At 37.6% G+C, this 22,103-nt stretch overlaps 1 protein-coding gene across 3 annotated transcripts in view; it reads right to left on the minus strand.

Annotated features, from left to right (window-relative positions):
* peak1 (pseudopodium-enriched atypical kinase 1) overlaps window positions 1–22,103 on the minus strand; it is a 93,003-nt gene that overhangs the window by 66,337 nt on the left and 4,563 nt on the right. For all 3 annotated transcript variants that reach the window (XM_016668823.1, XM_016668821.1, XM_016668822.1), the window contains exon 2: window positions 8,575–8,685. The gene's annotated coding sequence lies outside the window, so the exon portion shown is untranslated. The remainder of the gene's footprint in view (window positions 1–8,574; window positions 8,686–22,103) is intronic.

The raw sequence follows: 22,103 nt of genomic DNA on the forward strand, positions 1-22,103 counted from the left end.
TAATAATAATGATAAAAAACTCAGTCAGACCAAACAGAGGACGTTCACATTTGCAAATATCAGGAAGCAAAACAAGCAGTCTTTGCCTCGTGTTTCAGGTTGACAGGATACAAAATGACGTGGAGTTTCTGGTCAATTTTAACCCTGTCCCACTTTTCTTTCTGAAAATAGTTTTCACTTCCCCTCCCCGCCTCCCGGAAAATCTAATTTCATTTTGGTCATTTGGCGACAGAAGAAAGACTTGGCTCCGCTGGCCCTCTGGCAGGAGGTAGCGCAATGTTTCCAAAGAAAAGGGAAACGCCATCAATTTGAGGATAAAAGTTATTACCTTGTGATACTGGAGGGAAACCATCATAAATTTGCATCTGTAAGAGGCTGAAAAAAAAAAAACTCTTTATAGACGTGGAAAAGTTTCGAGATGTTCAAAGAACCCTCAAGGGGTCCATGAGATTCACTGATAAAGTGTGGCACCTTTTATCACACTTGCCTTCATATCAGATTCAAACTACTGGAACTTTCTCTGCCTGCTGTAATTCGTAATTAACCACAACAGACTTTTACTGGTCCCACTGTCTGCAGTTAACGCAAACAGTTAAATGCTGGGAATTAAAGAACAGGATGAACCATGAAAACATTTGTACTGCACTCAGACAAACTATTTATGGTATCTAGAAGCCGGCCTTGGATGAATCAGTGCTGTGGGGCCTTTTTAGAGGGGACACACACACACACACACTCACAGTGCAAGTCCAGCTGTTAACCTTAAGTAAAAAAGAAACCCTCTGATTTTCAGTTCAGATATTCACTTCCTTTATCCAGATTTTAAGCTTTAAGATAACATCTATATGCATAAAACCTGAAAATGATGGGTCCATTAATCTGGTTGGTGCAAGTATTGAATCGCTGCACTTCTTGAAAAGTCTGAGGCGAGTGATCTATCTGGTTTAATCATCACTCATTCTTTACAAATGACGCAACTTGACTGCTAACATCTTGACGACATTACCACAACGCTATCCATCTGCCTCCTGGCCTCGTCAGGGGAACAACATTCTTCACAACTGTCCATCATCAAAACTAAGTAATCATGCCGTGACTGCCTAAATAAATGGTTGTCTGGAAAATTTGATGGATGGCTAAAACTTTCATCACATGGCTGGGTTTTTTTTTTTTTTTTTGATAAATAAATTTTTGCCAGGTTGAAAAACTATCAGTCCAGTGTTGCTCACGGTGTTTTCTTTTTAAATTTTAAATGATGAAAAATCTATTGCAGGATTGTAGTTTTTGTTGAGGTTCATTTCATTATCAAGGACAATAAAAATCATAATTCACCAAACAATTACTGCTATTCAACTGAAGCAACTGAACTAGAGGATGGACTTAAATAAGCCAATGAACCTGAATGATGGAATATCCACATAGTTATGCGTCAGAAGTTCAGCTGGAAATTTATGATTCTGGTACCAAATCAGCGTCGGAGTTTCAAACAGATGAACCTTTATTCCCATTTATCAATATTAACATTAATTCTTGGTGGATCTTACATGTAACATATTGTTTGTTGAGATGCATATTGGCTGAGGATTTGTGGCTGACTTCCAATCTATGGCTGTTTGACCTCCTCATGTTGTATTAGGTTGATTAAACATTGTCTTATAATAAGAATGTTAAAAAAAAAATTAGGAGTAAAAAAATTTATTGTAATTTTTAGAAAAAGAAAATGATAAAGTTTGCATTTCAAGCTTGTTTTAGCATTTTAGCATTACCAATTATAAACATTAGCAAAGTTCTGAACTTTGAATCTCAGTTCAAAGTTTTGAACTATACCCGGTGAAGTCTTGACGCATTTTGCTCTGTTGCAATCTAGAAGAACCGTAGACATATCATAGAAAATGCATTTTTCTTTAAAATAGTTTCCTACATCTCTGTTCTGCCTCTAACTTCCTTTTAAAACACACAGCCTGTGCTAAAAATAACAAATACTGAGCCTTCTTCTGTCAGTAGCATAAAACACACTAAAGAGTGTTGCCACTACCACCTGATATCACAGTATCGATTGGAAATGCCAACCAATCAGTCTTTGATCTGTACCGATCAAGCTGAAAATATGCCAGTTGTTGCTAAGTCTGTTATTTTGTTTCTGTGTAAATTTCTGTTTAACAATAACTACCTAAGACAGGGTTGCAATAATAACAGGCAGAGATAGGATGTGACTTTCTGTACAATGGTAATGAAACGTCTTATAGCTCAGTAGGTCTGCTTTCATACTTACTAATAATGCATAATGAACACATAATCAGTCTTGCAAACATATTGGCTTAAGTTATTGATCACAAATTAAATATGCAGTACCTATTCAAAAGTCAAAGGCTAGCATGAAGCATTACGGCTGCAATGTAATGTCAGTCTTTTCCTTCTAGCAATCAGTTAGTTAAAATCAACAAAAAATGTCTTAGAAAGATCTTATTCAGAAAATGCCTGTATTTTCTATTTTTCAATAAAGTTTCTTTTATTCATTTGAGTATTTGGAGATATCTGGTTACTTGAAAACATAGAGCTTGTCTTAAGTGACCTTGAAACAATGTTTGTCTTCCTCTGTGAATTTTTGGGAAGTTTTCCCAACTTGTAAGAGCTCACTATGCACAAGACCTGAGGAATGCTGGTTTTGAATGATAATCAGATTTGACAGATGTCAGCGGGTGAGGACTGGGGAAGGCATTCAACCCACTTTTCAGCTTTTAGGGGGGCCTAGAATGTAAACACAGCTGAAAAAACATGTTAAAGAGGATGGGAAGATCAGGGGTCTGGCTGGGAGTCGAGTAGTCGCAACAAGCCAACAATACGCAGCAGAGCAGCTCTTTCACATGATCCACTCTGAATGCAGGCTACACTAGTGTGAAAAAGTGTTTTTAATTTTTATATATCCAATATGATACTAAAGAGGATTTGTATGCTAAATAAACTCTTAAGTTTACAAAGTCACAAACCTTTCTTTATGCAAACAAGGCAGATAATTCATAAGCAATTTTACAGTTGTACATGTCTTAACAGTGTTTCATTGAGTCCAATTAAGATTGTGATGCCCCGGGGCATCACAGCAACTCCATGCTGCTAAAAAAAACCCATCCATTTTACACTGTTGCCTAAGTTTGTGTGGGAAACACAATTTGTTGCATGCAGTATTAGGCTGAAGATTGAGAAACAAATCACTTTGCAGTGACTTGACTCGTGATTAGCTAAATTTCTGGCTTGTTTTTCCAACTTCACTGTTGTGCTTTATGAACAAAAATGAAATACGACGACGATAAAGCAGTCAGTCCTGTCCTGAATCTGGATTATGAAGTAAACAATATACTTTACGCAAAAAAAATGTTTGCAGAAAGTTGGATCTTATGGCTGCAGTTGGTTTGAAAACCACAGAAGGATCCACCGCTTGACGTATTAAAACATTTTTCACGAACTAAACTCTCTTCTTAGACGTCATAAAGTTGTCAGATTTTCTTAGTAAAATTAATAATTTACAATAATCGATTAATAATCTGAAAATGAGCAGATGGATTAATTAAAACATGATCACTGGTAGTGGTCGGCCCGGCTCATTTGCCAGCTGTTTCCATCAATATTACTGGTACTTCCACAACTTCTTTCATCTCTACTTTAAGCTCCGTCTTGCTTTAAGTCCAAATTGTCTCTCCATTTTCAAAGCCTGAGCCGCACAGGCCAGGCCAGAGGCTGAACAGCTGAAACATCAGTCTTGTTAAAGAGACCGCCAAGACGAAGCTGAATTAACAACAAAACAATTGGTGGGAAGACCAAAGGACTTGGTGGAGATCGAGTTTAAAGTCACTGGGCAAACTGGTGGATAATAAATTGGAAAACCAGATTACATGACAGCATTGTGAGGTAAGGAATACTATCTATAAAAACACTTTCTGTATTTTCCCTGATTTGATCCAATCCCAAGTCTTTGAGGTGTTGATTGATACACTGTTCGATATTTTCCAACAGGACAGAAACGCACAACACTGTAAAAGAAAAATGAAAAAAAGATTGTGTTCATAAGTCCATGAGAATCAATGACAACTGATCTTGAAACTGAGTTTTAGCTGATGTCTTATACATTAATCCAGTCATAACACTGATGTTCTCAGTCTTGCACTCGTTCTGGTCCTCACATTACTGTGATCATTAGTCCTTCACCACCATCCTTAATTCTAATGGTAGCCATTAGCTTTAGACACAAATAAAGTGATGTGGCAGTTTAGGAAATATTGGATGTGCCCCTTGTCTTGAATATTTCATGTATTATGGATGAAGAGTCAAAATCTTCCACTGAGTCAGGAAGCACTGCTTTCTGCCATGACGTCACCACCTTGTCTCAATAACTAAGAATCAAATTACTTTCTGGAGAGGAAAGTTTTACTTTTCTTTGAATGCCTCAAAGTTTTAAAGAGAATTATTAACTGAATTAATTAGTTTGTGACGTGACTCTTCATAAGTGCAGACAAAGTGTCTGCATAGTGTTGTGTGAGATTAGCATCGTAAGGCTATTTCTTTGAAAGTTTAGCAGCAGTCGTGTAGTTTTGTAGCAGCGCAGTAATATGGAGTACATTAAAGTTGTGACAAATTTTCTCAAATCGATACTTTCCACAAATCAAAACTGTCAGATGACACCTGCTTTAGCTAAAGCTAAAGGCTTTGCTTCTGCAAATCTTTAGCTGAAACAGGTTTTTAGCATTATTTAGCTGTGCTAAATAATGTAGGTAACATTTCAGTGGTTACTATATGGAAGTTATTAATTAATGAAACCAGTAATAAACTGGAACAACTGTGGGTTTATTTATAAATTAGAATGAATTGAGCCTGCTTTAGCTGAAGCAGGTCTTTAGCTAAATAATGTTTCAGCATTATTTAGCTAAAGACCTGCTTTAGCATTATGTAGCTTGGTTAAATGAAGCGTTAGCAGTATTTAGCTAAAATAGGTATCTTCCTTTGTTACTAAAACACAAGGCAGACATGAAATGATGAGGGTGTAGATAACATGTCAGTGGTTACTGCATGGAAGTTATTAATTCGTGAAGCCAGTAATAAACTGGAACAACTGTGGGTTTATTTATAAACTAGAATGAACTGAGCAAGTCTTTTCAGGAAAATGTGTTTATTTTTACATCATCTATAGGCTCTGAGTAAGGAACAGCCAAGCTCCAAACATAATAAACATTAGCAGTTATTTTATTGATGAAACGGAGCATGGTTGCGTGTGTGGGAAAGAATGTCCTTATGTTGGGAGCCTTGACTAAGGACTTGAGAGAGCCATGACAGGAATGATGACCTTTTCTCATGCAGTGGCACATTCCTACCATAACTAAAGTGAAATGGACTCAGGGTAACTAAAGCATGCAACATGGAGACACAACTTAGTGGAATTTATGGGAAACTTCCACCCACTGCTCGTCAAACGCTCTTATCCACCAAGGACCAAAGTGCATCTAAAAAGTTTAAGAAAATAATCCAAGGTCAGGAGGATGGGGTAACACAAGAGGAGAAGTTCAAGAAGAAGGAGAAGCTAAATCAACAGTTTTCTGGAAGTCATCCAGTGGTCATTGCTTTGTTTACATTTTTGTGCATCATTTGTAGAAATCATCATCCCACCTGTAATTATCCAATTACTGTCGTGGTTGGGAAGCGTGTGCGTAGCGTACAGCGCAGCATTCACACATCCACTTCCCTGAAACAGTAGTTGCAGGAAAAGGAGCAGAGAGCTGGCCCACAGATCATTTTATATTGATGTCTCAGACATCTGTGACTCTTTGTGAAATCCATTTCTGCTCTCTGATGGGAACTCCAACAGCTGCTAGCTCGCACACTCCACTTAGCAGGACAAACACAAGGGGTTTTTGAGTTGGATGGGGGGGTGAAACACAGGAGTATGATATGACTACGTGCTCTAGACGCCTACTAATTTATTGATCTCTGCTGATTTTAACACAATAGGCTTCAAGGACATAATGGGTCGAGCCTTTTTCTCCTCTTTCACACTTTTTGCTGCAAGGTAAACACTTTCCATGCTACAATTCAATTAAGTCCCATAAAGCGGGTCCTAATGGGAAAACTGTACATGATTTACTCCTCAAACGAGAAGGCAAGGGCACTTTCAGGAGCAGAACCGGAGTGGTAACTCGAGAGGTAAAAAGCACAGGACACATTCCTGTCCATTCGTCACTGACAATTACAAAGGCGAAACGCAGCGATCGATAAACAGAGGAACTTTACGAGCATCCATGAGTCAAAGAAGTGATGGATCTACACACGCTGTTTACCGTCAGTCAATAGACATTGACTTTCACAGTGCTCTAAACCTCCACTGGGACTGAGGAGCACTTGGCCTCGGATTGCGCCGGCCATCTAAACGCAACATTTAAACATTGGTAGAGGACATTTAGCCTGGAGATGAACTGACCAAGCTTCACTGGTTTACTTTAAACTCTGACCTGCCAGTTGTGACTTAAGATAAGGCAATTTTGTTTGTAACTATTCATTTGAACTTTATTTAACCTTTGATCATGACAAAAAAAAAGAAAAAAAAAACACTGCAGGTTTCTTGATAAAGGCAGCGGTTTTAACCCAACACAAAATGAATGGAGTAGAAGATTATCACCGTTTATGCACTGTAGAATGAAAGTACAATGATACGTTTTAAAAAGCTAGTGTCTGCTGAAAAGACACAGGGTTGTTGATCATGACTTGTGTGATGAGAAAAAAGTGTTTCAACACCAGTTTTGTGGAATACACTCATTTCAATGCATTTGAAAAACCACCTCACTTCGGCATGTTTCATGACAGAAGTTAAAATCTTATATGGATAAAAAAAGATAAACTTTTGTTGAAATACTTTCAGTACCCCGTTTACCTCCTGAAGTCTCACTCTCTCTCACTCTCTTGCAGCTAGAGTGGACCACAAACATGTCTCAAAAACAAACTTTCTTTTTAAATATCTTCTCACATCTCTGTACATCCTGTCTTCCTTTTTAAAACACCCTACTGACAGTAAACATAGTTCAATTTCAGTGACAAGCCGGTAGTTTGTTGAATCCACTGTATAGAAAAAAAAATAGGATTTTAAGTTTATGACTGTTTACTTTTCAAAGAATATCTTAAAAAATAAAAATAAAAACAGCATAAAAACAAGCTCAGCAAGTTCAAAACTTTGATTTTGATGGCCAACAGATTGGTGCACCAATATTTATGCCTCGAACGTTTTTAATTTCAATCTGAAGACAGCAGTCATTTTTTATCAACTTTTAAAAAACATGTCGCATATATATTTATTTTTTTTTTTCTTGTGAAAGTAATCTAACCTATTATCAAAGCAAACATGAGGAAAAAAAACTTTCTTGGACTTTTGTTATAGATTTCTTCCCCCCCTCTCCAAAGCCTATTGTGGAAACACCAGAAAATAGTTTATCCACTATTGGCTGTTTTATGATTGTTAGAGGTCATGTCAGAAGCATTACTATACTACTCATCTGTTCCAAGTTCATTCAATGCACAGTAAGCTGTACATCTAATATGATTGCTAATATAAAAAAGCCACAGGAAAAACAACTTCTTTGCAGAAACTAAGGATTTTACTGCCATCCGTTTCTAAATACCAAATAAATCTCAGTCTAGCGTGTTTCATAATGTTGGAACACTGAAAGTTTCCCGACATAACAAAATGCAGAAACAGTAACATATTGTGCTGAAACCCTTTCCTCCTGAAGCATTTTCACCAAAACTGCAGTGATTCCCGTAACTATGCAAGAAAAAAAAAATCAGACGACACACATGGAAATACAAAAAACGTTTACCGGAAAATATTCAGCTCTCCCTTTTTCTGGTTTTCAGATAGAAACTGCACATCTTAATATAAATCAAAGTCAGTCTTGTTTTATCAAAAGATAAGGAAGCGGAACATTTCTGTTAATTTCACTCAGCTATTTTTCATCACAAAACATCCAATCTTGTGTATTTTAAAACACAAGATTAGATGTTAATCTTTGCAGACTGACACCAAAGTCAAACTCATCAGCTGGCAGCAAGGACAGAAACTGAAGCACACACTGCTGCCCTCCAGTCTACCTGGAAAACCATGACTAAACAACTGTTGTGTAAACAAGTGAGAATGTTTCTGGTATCACGGCGTGTGCAAGGTATCGTAATGACTAACACATCAACAAGTCTGTCTAGGAAAGTTCCACCACGAGTTATGATTTAAGACAACAGCGCTTCTTTATGCGTCTTGTCGTATTGTGTAGACTGATTTATATGTATGACCCAGCATGGCATCCTAACCCGCTAAAGGAGAGGGGGAAAAAAAAGAAATCTATAACAAAAGTCCAAGAAAAGCCTGTGGGATTACAGTTATTTTTGATGTACAGCAGAGAAAAAAAACAGGAAGCACTTATGTAAAACTGTCATGCCTGAAGAGATTACACAACAAAGGGATGCAGCAGCCCTGCTGTGATAATTGTTTACCCAGTGAATGATGACAGCTCGGTAATAAAAGGCAGTAGAAAGTGCGACTCGGCTCACCTGCCAGGCGCCGGCTTCCCGTTTCCTCTGAGGCTGAGCGTATCAGCGCCTTGCTGCTTCAGACAAATTCCTCAGTGCATCTTCCGTCTGCACGCGTTTTTTTTTTTTTTCCTGCAGAAGAACAAGATGGTTAAAAACGAAAGGATTTATCTTGTGCAACGAAAACTGGCAGGAAAACTTTCTCGTTTGAAATAAAAGCAGACATTTTTACACCATATGACCACTGAAAACATTGAAGCAACTTGTTGACGACGTAAACTTGAAAGAAAAAAAAAGATGACAACAAAAGTTGTAAGCTCTCATGCTTACAGCTCGAGTTTAGCAGATTCGTAGACATGAACTGATTTCCAGCTTGATCGGCCCGATAATTTGAAACTTAAAAACCTGATCTTTCCATTCAAATGCCACTGACGCGTGGGCATTTATTATATTGTCATTTTGATACCATTTTCAAATAATATAGTGATAATAATGTGAGTTAGCGCTCTCTCAAACACTAGACTGGAACTGAAAGACATTTTGAATATCCAGCAACTGAAAATAAATTTGCTCTTGAAAAAATATTAATCATCAGAATAGTAATTAACTTATTATGCGATTAATTGACTAACTGCTTATTGTGACAGGCTTATCAAATTTCAACATCGGTCCAGATTTTCATATCCTATACTGACAGTACCTTTAGTCTTGCATCTGATGATTACTTCTAGAAGAGGAAGTAGCAGAGGATAAAGGTTATAAATATAAACCACAGCTATGACGCTCTCTCACTCGTCGGAAGTGATAAAAATACTGAGGTTTTTGCAGTGTAAGATGGACCATAAGCAAATAATAAACAGGTATCTTCTCATAGTAAGCAGCAAAATCATCACACATCTTCTTGGCATCGTGTGACAACAAGTCTAGACATAAAATAATTAATGTGATCTCCTTGCGGTCAGCGCGTCTCCTGGAGGACCCGACACGAGAACGTGTCTCAGAACAAAACAAAAACAAAAACGTGGCTCCCTCCTTGATGATGCACGATAACAATCACAACAGCGAAAGACAAAAGAGGCCGGAGTGAATTAATAACGCCGGCAGACACTAACGAGCAATTCCCGACCTTTCCTCCAACAACGGGCGTCACGTCCCACTTCTCATTAAAAGCAGTGAGTCAACAGAAATTAGACAAGAACCACTCCCCCCCTTAAATTCATCCCTGCGGGCGTGACATGCTGGTTTCACCCTCTTACCCCGCAGTCTGGCTCAGGCAAGAAAACAAGCTATATAAGGAAATGTTAGTGTTGAGTTCAGCTTGTGGTTCTAAACTATTAGAAGTTAAGGGCCTGGAGGAGGGGAGGCTGTTTATACCGAAAGGTTTTATTATTATTTAGTGCTCTAAGAGGGTGCACTTGATAACATGATTTCATATTTAAGCACATAATCCAACCCAAATACTGGTTTCTTGTGCTCACAGTTGGTCAAAGGAGGTGAAATCAAGTTAATATTTGATTTTGTAAGTTTTTTTTACGTCAGTGTTTCTATGAAATAATCCCTGGATGGTAATAATAATCCTTACATGTCTGAAGCTCAAGCCAGACATTACTTACATAATGTGATACAATGTGTGAAGACAATAGAGTTAAAATGCTCTTAGGTTAAAGTGCAGTAATCGGTCTGAAGTGCCCTGAGCATGAAATGAAAAAAAATTTAAAAAAAAGGATCCAGGTCAAGCCTCCCCTGGGTTTTCGTTTACTCTTGGGTTTTTAGAGCTGACCACTTCCTTCCTCCCGCTCTAATTGGCACAGCACCGCAGTTTCTTCTTCTTTTTCGAACAGACGGGTAGTCAAAACATTTCCATGTGTCTGTGTTTGACACACAGCTACCGTGATGCAAACAGTTGTTCCTGCAGGGCCTTAGACTTCACAGACTGCGGTTAGGATGATGCGGCGGACATCTTTTATGTATAAAGCTGAAAAAATATCAGGTCTGGATCCAACCTGGCAATGCGCTGTAATCGGACGTTACGATTTCATATGCCGTCAAAGTGAGCTTTGGGCGCTGCGTATGTGTGGCAAGGCATTTGATGTTAAACTGAAGCAAATACCGAGATCCCCATGAGAAGAAGGAAGAAAAAAATAAAAAACACATGTCAAGCTCAACACAACCTGGATCAAAGACTTTGCATTATGCTAACCCCCGAAACCACATGTGATATTACAGGATTTGACTGGGAAACACAGAAAAGTTTCAGAGATTCTCGTCATACCAGACTGGCCAAGGCAAAGAAATTTGATTCAAAGGCGTTTAAGGCCTTGCTGTCTGCTGTTCTCAGGTTCTAAATTCAATTGCTCATTTCTTAATAGAAAAGTTTCTTTTGACTACTTACGTTTTAACAGCGAAAGCAGAATTTTAATCTGAACCTTCAATAATGTTTAAATACCAGATGGATGGATTCAACATTTAGTTAATGGGACAGGAATCAAAAAGAAATATGTTTTCTGTGTGTGTGTGTATATATATATATATATTTTTTTTTTTAAACCTTGATCCATGCCAACCCAAACCTAGATAAAAGCCCAAATCAATTTCCATATATTTTGAGTGTAGGAACCCTCTATTCTTTCCTATGAAAATATATGGAATCACTTGTCCTCCAAAAGGAGCAACATTATTTCTTTAGGCCAATTTTCTACATCTTCAAATTTCATTATTGTGAGAGCATTAAGCAGAGTTGCCTTGAACATTGAACTGGTTTAAATGCACATACGTTTGTCCCACTGAGGTATGTGTGAAGGGTGCATTCACAATCCCTTTTAACCTAACTCTAGCTTATTTGTCTAGAACGTCCAGTTTGTTTGGTGAGGTGTGAATGTGCAATCAAACTCTAATAAGGACCAAAAAAGCGAACTCTGGTCCGCCTAAAAACCTAGATCTCCATTTGATTGAAGTGAACTCTGACGCGGTTCAAATGCATATGTGAATGCCAAGCAGATAGGGCACCGCTCCAAAAGCAGGAAGTGAACTATAGTGTAGGGCGTTCTGGGAAAATACAACTAAAACAAAAGCACAAGTCTTATTTATTTTTATGTTAGTGGGAAAAATAATTATTTTATCAAGGGTAAAAGAGAAATCCTCCAACTGGTAAAATCTGACACCACTCCATTTTTCTTTACAGGTCATGAAAACTTAAGTTGTGCTCATGTCTTCTTCAGAGGTTTTCATGTCGTTTCCTTCAGTGTTCTTTTTGTGCACCTCCACCACAGGCGAGGGGATGTACAGAGTTTTTAACACTTGGTTTGTTTGACACAGTGCAATTTGAAAGTGAGCCACACCAGCTGAAAATGGAAGAAATGTTGCAACTTTGGTCCCCAACAGAACCGAGTCTATCAGTTGTGAAAACAGTATTCATTACCATTTCATCTAAATGATACAGGAGGCCAGAGGATCGGCAGCTAGCTGATCCACACTGGATTTAGGCCAAACTTTTGTTCCCAACACATCTGGAAACTGACATCCAGATAATTTGCTGATAATCTGGAAAAGAAATACATATAATACCTTCACTCCAAGCCAATGACAGCAAAAGCAAGTTACTATTTTCCCAAAGATTACATCACAAGTGCAATATCTGGCAAGTAGAATCTGGCATGTGATTGAATTGCTGCAATCATTGTGAAAGAAAGAACATAAAACGTCCAATAAAGGGGAGTGAGGTCGAGTAGCACATTAACAATGTCATAATGCATCTGAAGCCAGAGTGGACATCGTATCGGATTTGATCATAGAGGCAAGGTTTTGCATCGCTTTCACATGACATCAGGCACTATATTTAAAACTGATTCTGGAAGACAGAAGGGGGAGTGTGACATGCTAAAACCTCTTTAAAGCCACAGGCGTTGCAACGTATTGCTTCCCCCCAGTTGTATTTATACATTTTCTCTCTGCATACTTCGCGATTGCCTCCACAACTTTCTTTCAGTCGTCTCAGTAGGCGTGCAGTTGAAACATCGGGGTGGGCAGCTGGCTCTACATCTGACGCATTCGAGGACAAAAGGGAAACTCCAGATTGTCGTGGTGAGGGCAGCCACCCGTGGCACCGCTCACTGGGGTTCTGGTTGTTTATGGTCGGCACTAATTGCAGGTCAGCAAACTCACTGAGCTCCAGTAACTCCAGCCGGTACAAAAGTAACTGAGGACTGTGGCACTTTTCTCAAGTAAATAGAGAAACTGTGTCGGGATGAAAACCAACAAGATGTCTCTTTGAAATCTGTGCTGTAAAGGAATGCTCGACACAAACATAGCAGCCCACATAAACACTTAAAAAGTTTTAACTTGCATAAAGAGACTGAAATTAACATTTTATCCAGTTCCAACCACATCCTTACTTTTTTCCTCTTCACAACTATGGCATTTGTGTTGGTGTATCACAGAAAAAAACTATATACAAAAAGCACACTCTTCCCTTTGCTTTGTGTTGCCTTGAATCATGTCCATGGTTTTTTCCAATGTAAAGTATATGGTCTAATTATTGATCAAAAGCTACAGTTTAAGTTAGTCTGTGTTGGTTCTACCATCTCAATATCTAAGTAACAAACCTACTTAATCTGTCTTTTGAAAAACGCTGCTCTCATCAGGATGTGTGACCTCTTTGCAGAGCCAAATTCTTGCTGATCCAACAACAGTAAATTAACATGTGCTGCTCAATTGGCTGAGATGTTATTGCCAGTAACTGCAGTGTGTGCAAAGTGAAAACTTTGTTAAACAGTAAGGGTTTAAGTTAGACTGGGGATGCACGGTTTGAGCTTTTCCTAATGACTACCGACTTCCATTTTTCTTTGGTCCTCTTTTTTCCAACTTGAGATGATTAGGTGGTATTCGTGCCAGCCCTGTTTGGTCCACTTGAATCAAACTTGCTTGTTTGCCAAGAAAGTTTGGTTCTTTTGGGGTGGTGTGAACACGCAAATTCTTTTGCAGAGCAAAAAACAAACTCTGGCCCGCCTAACAACCTGGATCTCGGCACAGCAGATGAACTCTGGCACAGTTCAAATGCATGAAAGCGGAGGTCGCTCCAAAAGCAGGAAGCAAACAAAAGAGCATTCTGGGTAATTATAACCAAAAATAAATGCAAGAGTCTAGCACTAGTGGGGAAAATGGCTTATAGTCTTTTACCAAAGACAAAGGAGAAATGCTACACCTGCTAAAATCTGATTCTTCAGCATTGTTGTTTAACTTTTAAGGAAATTGCGTTCATGTCTTTGGAGGTTTTGGCGTAATTTCCTTCAGTAGTTCTTGGTGCAGCGTCACCACAGTCGAGGGGGGGTAACAGGTTGTTCAAAGGGTTTGGATTGTTTGACAGTACAGTGTGAAAATAAACAGCACCAACAAAAAGTGGTCCCCAGTTGAACCGAGTCTACGGGACTATCACGTGAAAAAACCATTGACCATTAATTTTTTGTTCTAACGATTATAGGACAAACCTGTGCTTTGCAGTTATAGATGCAACAGAAAATGGCAAGACTATCCCCATTTAGACATCAAAAACTTTACTTGGTTGATGCATTTATAAATGGAAAATAGAAGTAGTCCTGGATGCAAGAAAGTAAAATGAGATTTTTCTGTATCTGTCCAACAGTTCGTTAATCAGAGCCAAGGCTGATTGACTTATGAACATCTAGATTACCATTTTTGCACTGAATTTATATCCCCAGAACGCAGTATAAAATTGTGAATTAGAGTAGTTTATATCATACATGAAGAAAACCACTAAAACATTTAGAATAAACAAGCAGGGTGTTATTGTTCTTTATTAATACAAATTGTATTTTTGCTTAAATGCACAAATGATAAAGTTTTCTGTAATGTCTACAGAACCTTTCATCATCACGAGTCAATGCAGGTGCTGTACTGGAACACCGGTCCAGAGAGACATATGCCAGCACAAGGCAGAAATATGAAGGCCAACATAAATATGTGCATGAATTAATTCTGTATTTAAATTGAATTTACTCCTCAGCAAAAATAGCTCCAGCTGATTTCCTCCTGCTCAATGCAAGAGCGAAAAAACAAACAAACAAACAAACAAAAAAACAGGACCATCAGATTTTAACTTTGATCTCATCCCAGTTGTGAATTTACAAAGAAGATGAACTGAATAGCAGAGCTTGTTTACCAGCAGTAAGCTTGCTGGCTAGTTTGAGTGCTGCCCCTGTTGCTGTCACTCAACAGTTCTGTGAATCAGAGACCCCCTCGCATTCCCCCGGCTGCTCGTTCCTCTTTCTTTCATGGCCCAAACCTCGTGGCTGGATGCCAGTGTCTAGCCAGCTCAGCCACTGGCTATCACAGTCATACACAAAGCAAACAGAAAATCCACAAACCAGTTCTTCTCATCCAAATAAGGATGGGCATGTGTTCACTCCTTTCTCACCATTCTCAGACAGATACGTCATACTCCCATTGCAGAACTGATACAGCTTTGGTATGAGCCCGAATGCCGGTGTCAGGGTCTGGGTTTGTTTTCGTACCAGTACCGTTTTCATACGATCAAGAAACAAAAAAAAGGTACCACCAAAACAAGCAGGCGGATGGGGGGAGTCACAGAGTTAAGATGGGCTCTGATCTGTGTATGCGTGTAGAATAACATGAGAGTGAAAGGATGGACTATGAGTTAGGTAATTGGAGATGTGCTCTCGCTCAGCTGGCTGGCTTGAAAACGGGGTGAGTGTGCAGGTTTAATTCGAGCGCCACTGGCAAGATTTATTTCTGGAAAATGGACTTGCTGTGTCAGTGGAGGTCAGACTCTGGTTGTTTATTTACAAGTGTTGAGGTGGCGAACGCCACGAGGCGTTATCCCCGCGAATATTGCGTAATGTCCTCGCTACCTTGAAATACTGCGCGTCAAATGGGTTGTCCCAATTTCCCCCGGAGATAGGTGGTCTTGGTGAAGCTTAAACAACGAAGTAATGGATACAAGAGGTTGCTATGATAGTAAGACATAAAAACCCAGAATCTCTGTGAATTCAACTTTGGGATGGAACGTTGTGAGTCATGATGAGCTGGTTGAAAGATTATAAAACATGAAGGTTTATTGTGTTTGCAATATTAGAGAACGCAATCATAGGTTTACCACACCCTCCAATCCATTGTGGTAGCAACTTAGCAGACTCAGCTTTAGAGAACATATCCATCCATCTCTGATGATTTTAGCCTCAGACACATTTCTTTAAATTTAGTGAAGCAAAAAAAATATACTCAAAATACACGCAACAAAAATATATTTTATGTTATCAGTCTGTACAGTCAGACTATTTGAACAACTGTAATCACTCATAAATACACACTGTTCCATGTTCCCATTAGGGTTTCAACAATAAAAAAAATAAATCCATCTTCACAGTTGCTAATATTTTGAGAACATTTGCATTAATTTGTGAAATAACTAAGGATTTTCAACAATTTTGTCCATCAAGTCTCAGATTGAACCACTAGCAACACAGAACTGTACCACGTTGCCTGCAGGCACTGGGCAGCCAATGAAACTGGAAACCCGATTCATCTGCAGATTTCAATCTCTCTAAAGATTGTTAACTCTCTTTTTGGAGCCCATCGTCCTCTGCAGCCCTAGGAAATAAACCGTGTAAGCTCTGAGACCAGCTAGGATTGCAAAACTCTGAAGGGCAACATTGCTTTCATTTTTACATTGCACAAGGATAAAAAGCTGAATCTAGCTCCACCATTTCCTTTCATCTACTAATAAAGGTTGTCACTGGTCTTTTGCAAAAACATTTGTCCTGACTTAATAATCTGACAATATCCAGGTCTTACTCCTCTCCTATTTGTAGGACACTTAGGAATAATACAAAATACCAAGGCAAAGTTGAAGCAGAAGGAATCTTAAAAAGTAACCTCTCTTTTTTTAAAGTCTATTTAAAGTAAAGTGACTATACAGAAGACATTCCTGCCAAGGTCCTCATATTTATTGCTGATATAGAAAGGTCCTGTAGGTTTTTCCATAACCAAAAGCAAAAGTTGATCTTACTGATACGGTTCACATCAATCAACAATTAAGTAGACATTAGTGAGGCACAATAGGGCCTTTTACAAGTTGAGAAACAGATCAGAGGTCTGGAAGACGTCAACAATAAAACGGGCTTACATCACTGCTAGCTCCTGTTTCAAGTTTGCTTTTTGAACTCTACAGGACAAAACATGGTGGCAGTTTATCTCATGTTGAGTACTGCAATGCGTTTAAAACCAATCATTAAACTACTGGGTGCAGCAGCTTCAGATTATAACCTACACCTGTGATTTAAACAGTAGCTTGTTTAAAAAAAAAAGATATTGAAGCAGGAAACACACAATTGAGTGAAAAGGTTGGGTTGAAATGCAGGAAGTAGTTGGATGTCATATCACATCAAGAGGTGTTTGAATAACAGAGAACAATATTAGGTTCAGTCTCATCCAAAAGGCTTTCTGGGTAACTTTTCTTGTAGCGTTCACCATTTCACATGTGAACAGTTTTGCCTTCTACATTTAAAAATTGAAAAGCATGTGTGAAATCTTTACGTATTCTCATTTAAAAAATCATTTATAGTGATGCGACCTTTTCCTGTCTGACTAAAGCTTTGGCCTGTCGATAATGAATTTAGATTTTATTTTCTCTATATGGACTATATTATTGTTATGTACAGCAGCATTTTTTGGTTTCTTATTTATATTAGGATCAAAAGCAGTTGCACACAGTGTGCTGTAATTTGTTAAGCCGTCCAGTTATCTGCTGAAAGTCTTGCTCTCTCTCACCCTTTTGCAGTCTGAATGACTGGAGAAATATTTGGATGTGTGTAAAGAAACAGTTTCCTTTCAAATGTACATTTCTAATCTTCCTCTGACTTCCTTTTTAAAAACCTCTAGGTTAACGGTGTTTTCTTTCTGCTGTTACCACATTCTGTTAGATCTTATGGTTGATTAACCAACCAACATACTGGATCTTCAGGTTTATTACCAAATGTTCACGTACCAAGGCACATCTAGCTCAAAATTATTTGATTGTGGTCGATATCTCACTGATGCATCTCAAATGAAGTTCACTGTTAGCTAAATTCTGACCGTCCTTGAAGCCCTGTACCAACAAAGTCAACCAGTTACAAACTCACTTTATATTTACTGAGCAATCAGAGCATCACCAGCTCGGTTATTAATTCAAACATGCTGAAACGTTACACTTGACACTGAACAACTAATGTAAATGCATGTAATTTAAACAAAGATTTGGTTATTCATTTGTCTAGTAATGTTCTATGATAATGGCTAAAGGAAATAACAGGCCAAATGTATCCACCAAGATAATATTGAGTTTACTTAATTTATGGTTCCTAAGATTTTTAAGGTGCCGAAGCTGAACACTTCGGCTGAACAAGCCTAATACAATGACATTTTCAAGGTCAGGCTCCAGTTAGCAGCTTATCAGCAACGCCAGAGCCTTTAGTTCCCCTAATAATCACTGTTTACACAGTCAACATTCCCTATAAAGGTCAACCAGACCTATTGTAGACATGAAGAAATTGGCAACGGGGAATATAAAGCAATCAGAAACACCATTAAAGGAATAAATTGATGGAAATGAGATGCTGATCAATAACAACTGATGTCTGGTAGTCAAAAACAATGTGTTTGGCTTGTTCAAAATAAGTAATAGCATTCATATAACTATCCGTTCTCCACCAGAACAACAACTCACCACAGAAGCTCTTTTCACAAAACAGCTCTTGCTCAATGCTGGTAAAAAAAAAAAAAAAAGCCAGCCTTTTTTGCTCACAGCTTCATCCCATCAGAGGTGCATCAGCTCACCAACAAATGTAAAGGTAATGAAGGTGCTGCCTTGTTCGCCTACCACTTCACACCTACATCCCAATTGACTAACTTATCAAAGCCAGGTGAACTTTTACCCTAATTCTGCTGATAAAATGTGGTATTAATGCACACAGAAAGCTCTTGGTGTGAAAGTGCTGTGTTTATCTGATGAATATGAACCCGAACGATCATGTCAGGTCATGTGCGTAAATGTAAAAAGTCAATCTGATTCCCTAAAAACAAAGCATTTCACTTAAGTCTCGACACGAACCTTCCCGCATGAATACAGGTCAAGACCGATATTCCTAAACAACAACAACAAAAAAGCTCTGCCTTGATGCTTTCCCTTGATTGCAAGCAGAGCTGAGTTCATTTAAAAGATGGCCTCCAGCCCAAACTGTACTTTATCAAGCATGCTGACCTTCAAAAGCACCTAAAGTTGTTTGAGGGCTGTTTCGTTGCAAAGCAACAAATATACCAAATCCCTGGTGTAAACAGAGCGCAATGTTACAGTCAGCCTCTGGCCTTTGGAAAAACTGAGAATGTAGAGTCGAAATCTCTCAGTCAGTCATGTAAATATGTAAAACCTGTTTTGGATTTTAACAAGTTCAAACTGTTTTTCCTGTTTTGCTTAAAAGTTCTGAACAATTCCTTTAAAATGCCAGATATCATACCTTGATTAATCATTTTAAAGTTTTATCTACCTCTCTATGATTCAACATGAAAAAAAAAATAGTTTGGGTAGAAATTAAACAAGCCGCAACAACCAGATTGTACAGGATTGGATCCCCTTAAGCAAATACTTTGTTGAAACGCTTTTTAGTTCAGTTCCAGCATTTAGTCTGTCAACAAACCAAAACAGCTTTAACACAGATGGATTTGACTAGGCTGTTCCAAAACTTACATTTTTCTGGTATTAGATAATTAATTTGGCTGTATCCTTTAAATCTCTGTTGAACTGTTGAACTAGTGATTACGACTTTATCCAACTACAAAACATTTTATTCTGTCTGAAGAAAAGTATCCCCACATCATGGAGCTTCCACCAATCTGTTCTTTCAGTGAAGTGCTTTTTGTATTTTTAAACGTCAACACATATTAAAATTATTTTAATCCCACTAGAGATTCCTAATGTAATCTTAATCTGACTTTAGGTGCTGCACTGTAAAAAAAAATGAGCCTGTGATCAAGCAGATTTTAACTAATACATTAAGTAAAATATAATTAATGTAATTACTTTTTTAACTTTGTGGCAGTTGTTCATTTAAATCTGATTTAAAACGGTCCAATTCAGTTTTAAGGTCAAGACCGATATTCCTAAATAACAAAATCTACTGGTTCTAGTTAAAAAAAAAGAAGAAAATAATTTAGTTTTATTTCACTTGAATTTAAGTTGATATATTTATGCAGTTTTTAAGTGGAAAACTATTCCTGTGAAAGTGCGCCTTTGTTGCAGTTGGAGGACATCAAGTCCCATAACACTGAATTAAATTCAATTAAATTATTTTTTATGATTAATTTATATAAAGGATTTTACTCCCCCGCCCAAACTTAATTTCTTGTTTAAATTATTTACTAATTTAGATTTTCTATTTGAATATACTTAGATTAAATTCCTAAATGTAACTTGTCTAAATTACTTAAATTTAGCTCAAATCCAAATACAGTTGTAATGTGTTACCTTAATTTTATTGAGTAGATTTGTGGTATTCTTTTTTACAGTGTGGGTCACATTTAATGCTATACACTAGGTTAAACATGGGCTATATAAAATAAATCCCCTGTTTAACTTAGATTTTCTTTAAATACACTCCTATTGGGTGTGCTGTGGTGGTGCAGGGGTTAAGCACAACCTACATATGGAGGACTTAGTCCTTGACGCAGCCATCGCAGGTTCGATTCCCGACTTTGGCGACCTTTGCTGCATGTCTTCCCCCTTCTCTCATTGCCCACTTTCCTGTCAATTAACTATCAAATAAAGGCCACTAGAACCAAAAACAAATCTTAAAAAATAAATAAATACACTCCTATTACCATTGGAATATACAACAAAATAACTATGATCACCAAGATCAAGAGAAATTATGTAATATCTTTCAAATGTTGATATTAAAAAGTAACTAAATGTGGCGCTCAGGTTTACAGTAATAAATTATAGAAATGTCAAGAATAAACATGGAATTGACTTAAAAAAAAGAAACCACTGTAGCCCACATGTTTAGTCTGCATGGTAAAGTGAATGTCAGATTGAGGCTGGGTATCTGACATTTTACAGAAAATTTGTTTGGGATGCTGCTGTGAGAGAGGGATCACTTTTCTACTGAAGAGTGTGCAGTGTAGCTCGTGCTCTTAAGTCTAATATCAGCCACTGCTTTTTTTATACTTCTTGCATTAAAGCAGAATGACGTCAGATGAAAAAGATAAACAGACTGCTATTACTAATGTAATGCAAGCCGATAATGGCCCAACAAATAACTGACATACAGAATTATTTGATCATTTTCATGCATTTTGCAAATCACAGCCCGATGATTGTTGCTTTGAAACACTGGGTGCTGAGAAAATTATTCACTCAGAAAAAAGACAGTAAAATCTACACATCTAGGACAACAAACTGTTTGCAGAAATATGAAACTCATGCAGTGAATGGATCTGTGTGCTCTAGGGTTTTCTAAATAATAGATATCTTGATATGATAGATGTTAGAAAAATAAATTATTTAAAGATACTAATTTACATCAAAAATCGATAATATATATACTCATTAACATTTGCCTAACTTGTTGCATTTCTTCCAGCCAATCTTCCAGAAGTAAAGAAATGCTGAAGGATGCCACATGCTAGCTGTGCTAATGCTACATGATAACATTACTAACATTATATCTTAGAACAACTTAAACAGGTCGGGAAGGCTCCTGTATCTGCAACAGTGATAAATGTTATTTTTTCTCCTGTTTTGCACAACAATCCCACCACTGTTAGATTCTCATTATAGGCAAATAATTATAATAATAAAAAAATCACCTTCCTTTGCATAAGACATTTTGTCCAAAGAAGTGATTTATTTTAGTGACCATATTTCGATAAGGAAAAGCAACAAACTAAAGTGCTTTCGGGTTATTCTTTTACTTATAAAAACTATTTCAATAAACAAAACTAAATAAAGGGAAATCTAACTGAATTTCACACCATATAGGAAAACCTCTGCAGCCGGTCACACATCAAATTAATCCACTATTACACAAAAAGACCCTGAACTTCATGCTGAGATGCAATTAAATAGACTCTGAAACTGGAATGAATTAAGAAAATAAACAATAACAACTGTGCGAATTCGGTGCTTTCATACCACTTTAGATAAATAATGCAGTTTGTACATGCTGTGCAGCTCGTTAGCTCAAGATACAGTAATCAGAGAATTAGAAAAGAATGTTTTGTACATTTTTAGTAAAGAAGTCAGAGAAGAGGTCTCTTATTTGAAATGTTATTCATAAGTGACTGATTCAAGTCAATTAGTGTGCTCTTAACCGAAATATATTACAAAAAATGTGGAATCAGACCATTCAAATTAGACTTTTGGGTGCACCATTTAGTTGTCACATCATCAGTGTTTTGTCAAGTAATTAAAAATTAAAAGGATTGGAATTTGTTTTGCTGACAACTGGCAAAAGTTTTCTCTTATATGAAAGGCTTTACTC

Source organism: Poecilia formosa, unplaced genomic scaffold (genome assembly GCF_000485575.1).
Source record: "Poecilia formosa unplaced genomic scaffold, Poecilia_formosa-5.1.2 Scaffold17, whole genome shotgun sequence".
Classification (NCBI taxonomy): Eukaryota; Metazoa; Chordata; class Actinopteri; order Cyprinodontiformes; family Poeciliidae; genus Poecilia; species Poecilia formosa.